The sequence below is a fragment of the Macrotis lagotis genome, chromosome 1 (genome assembly GCF_037893015.1).
Source record: "Macrotis lagotis isolate mMagLag1 chromosome 1, bilby.v1.9.chrom.fasta, whole genome shotgun sequence".
NCBI classification, from domain to species: Eukaryota; Metazoa; Chordata; class Mammalia; order Peramelemorphia; family Peramelidae; genus Macrotis; species Macrotis lagotis.
Window position 1 is genome coordinate 710,979,370 of NC_133658.1, and position 2,900 is coordinate 710,982,269.

The 2,900-nt window shown below is 42.2% G+C and overlaps 2 non-coding genes across 2 annotated transcripts; one reads left to right on the forward strand and one right to left on the reverse strand.

The window, feature by feature from the left end:
- Positions 1-574: 574 nt before the first annotated feature.
- Positions 575-645, forward strand: TRNAG-GCC (transfer RNA glycine (anticodon GCC)). The gene has a single exon. It is a non-coding gene; the product is annotated as a tRNA-Gly (tRNA).
- A 314-nt stretch (positions 646-959) lies between these two features.
- On the reverse strand, positions 960-1,031 carry TRNAA-CGC (transfer RNA alanine (anticodon CGC)). The gene has a single exon. It is a non-coding gene; the product is annotated as a tRNA-Ala (tRNA).
- Between the last annotated feature and the right edge of the window lie 1,869 nt (positions 1,032-2,900).

Consider the following 2,900-nt stretch of genomic DNA (forward strand, 5'->3'; position numbering starts at 1 on the left):
ACTTCCAAATGCTTCAGTTTTCTCATCTTCTTTAGCTCCTATTTAAAAGAGATTTTCAAAGCTGCTTGAATTTTATTTTTTCATAGAATACAACCAAAATTTTTTCTTCTAGCAATTTGTATTTATGTGTGCCAGGTCCTCTGCTAGATTGTAAGCGTTTTGAGCTCAGGGACTTCTTTTTACATCTCACCCTTGTCTCCCTAGGGGCCTAGCTTTTACATATAGGTTTTATTTGAACTGACAAAGAAAAAAAAAAACTAGTTTTAAAATGAAATTATCTTAACTTCTGAGGATTTTGTAGTTTTATTTGGAAGTGACCTATTTCTGTTTGCTTTATTATTATTAAATATTCAATACTTAATTATTCACAAAGGTCAAAAGAAAATGAATGCAGTGTGAACTGTTGTGATTTCTCAATATTTTATCCTAGGAAAAAGAGTTTATATATTTTTATTTAATTTAGGGTGTCAAACCAGATAGAATTAACAGTAACCAACAGAAAGAAATTGATTGTATGACAGAAATTGGTATTCCTCACCTACAGGGAAATTTTTGAGAAGATTTACATATCCGTGCATTGGTGGTTCAGTGGTAGAATTCTCGCCTGCCACGCGGGAGGCCCGGGTTCGATTCCCGGCCAATGCAACGTAACTTTTTTTCAACTCTTATTATTAAACAATCCAATTTATGAAAGAATACATATGTAGCCAGCTCAAGTTCTGTGGCTGAGCTGACTTTTTGCGATATCCAGTTCAACTTAAAATTAATAGTTTTTCTTTTTTTATTTCTGTTTCAGAGTAACAGATCTTTTTTTTAATCTCTATTTAACTGTTTTTGCGAACCATGAAATTTTTCTTGAAAAGCGGGAAAAGGTCAGTTTCAGTATTTCCGATTTTGCCGGAAAAGCCATTAAAAGTAGAATCAATAAAAAAGATTACTACCACAAAAGTGAAGCTTTTTGGAGATGCCGGGGATTGAACCCGGGACCTCACACATGCGAAGCGCGCGCTCTACCACTGAGCTACATCCCCCAGCTAGCTACAAGCGCTCCGCTGCGGGTATTCATTCGTTCACCGGCGGGGCGGGGAGGCGTCTCTCGTGATTGGGCAGACCCGGTGGCACCCGGAAAGACGTTGGCTCCCCTCCCCCACAGGTTGGCTCTCCGCGGGCCGGCGGGCACGAGCCGGCGGGCACGCGCGGAGGAGGGAGGCGCGTGCTCGGGGCTCTGGGGCCCCTCTGCCGCGGAGGACGGAGCCGCGGCGTGCACGCGCGGAGGCCGAGTCCTGGCTTCTGGCCTCGGGGGGCGTCGGGGCGGGCTGGAAAGCCCTGTTCTTTGCGTCTGCGTCTTCTCTCCTAGCATTACGGCCGTGTTGCCCCAAAACATTTCCAAAGCATGTGTGTTGGTTTTGCGGGGGGCAACGTGTGAAGATGCCCCGGGCTGGAGGGGTTGGAGGAATATTATGCTGCCGCTCCCTGGGTCTGGGTGGCCCCTGGGACTCTGCGGGTCCTGGATCCCGGGCGCCAGACCAGGGCTCTGCCCAAGCCTAGTTGCCCAAAGGGACATCACTGATTCCTGGCCCAGCACAAGGGGTTTTCAGGAGTCAGGACTCTTCCGGCATTCGAAGTCCCATGAAAACACAAAAGGGGAAGAGGCTTTTTTTTAAATTGTATTAAATCCTCTTCTGAATTCCTCCCTCTCATCCCCCATCCCCCATCCCAGCACATTGCAGTTTTAATGCACTGAATGCAATTTCAGAAAAATCATTCAAATCCCCTTGTCCAGTTGTTGCACTGATAAATGTTTTATTTGAAAAATTTGAAGGTTCCTTGGATGAACTTGGCCCTGGGGTCTGATCCAAATAGTAACTATCATTGGCACTCTTGATACCATCAAGAACCCTACTCTTATACCCATCTTTTCTGGCCTCTTCCTTTTGAGTCAACACCACCTGTGCTTCAGAGCTTTCCCCCAAACCAACCACAAGCAATAATCTGTTTTAGAGCTACCCAAAATTCTTTTACACTAAAACTAGATTTGGTTCAGAGCACCGGATTAAAAATTCTGGTTCCATATTCTATATTTGCCACCCATACATATTGATGTGTGCTAGTCACTTAACTTCTCTAGCCCAGCTGTAAAATGAGAGAGAGGGTCAGACTAAGTTGACCCTAACTTTTTTACTCTAATCTATATATCCTGTGATATGCAACAAATTCACAAATTGCCTGGAAAAACTTTTGTAAAGAAATCTTTTAAATTTGGAAAAGTTGACACTCTCCCTAATCTCCCTTTCCTCAATTTATTTGTCTTTCTACTTTATTAGCAAATCTTGAGCCTACCCAGGGTTTTAGGTTCCATTAACAGAGGAAGACTTCAGAATATACTCAGTTGTAGCCCAGAATTTTTCCTGCGGCAAAAGATTAAAAATCTTGTAGCATATTTCCACAACAAAAATGTTATTCTACTAAATACAAATCTTGGTTTTTAAGGTTATATGTTGACTAAAACACATATACAAAGCCCCACTAATATCATAATATCAGAGTAATACTCAATTATTTTGTGGTAGGATGACAGATAAAATAAATGCCCAGAGAATCCAAGAACTTCAATTTGCCCAAACTTTCCCTCCCAATCAACACAGCAGGGCCATCCTGGAGGGAAATAAGAATCTAGAAGAAAAGCACAAAGAGGTTCTCATCTTCTCTGGGCTTACCTTTTTTCTGCATACAGTAGGTGACCAACTTCAGAGAACTCCAAACACCATTTTCAAATCATCTCTCTTCTCAAAATAAAGCTACCCTATATTCCATTTCATTAAAGCCCCATTCCTAGAAACCTGATGGCTAATTCCTGTTGAGATGTTAATGTGTTACCTCTTCAAATGAGAAAATTGTCA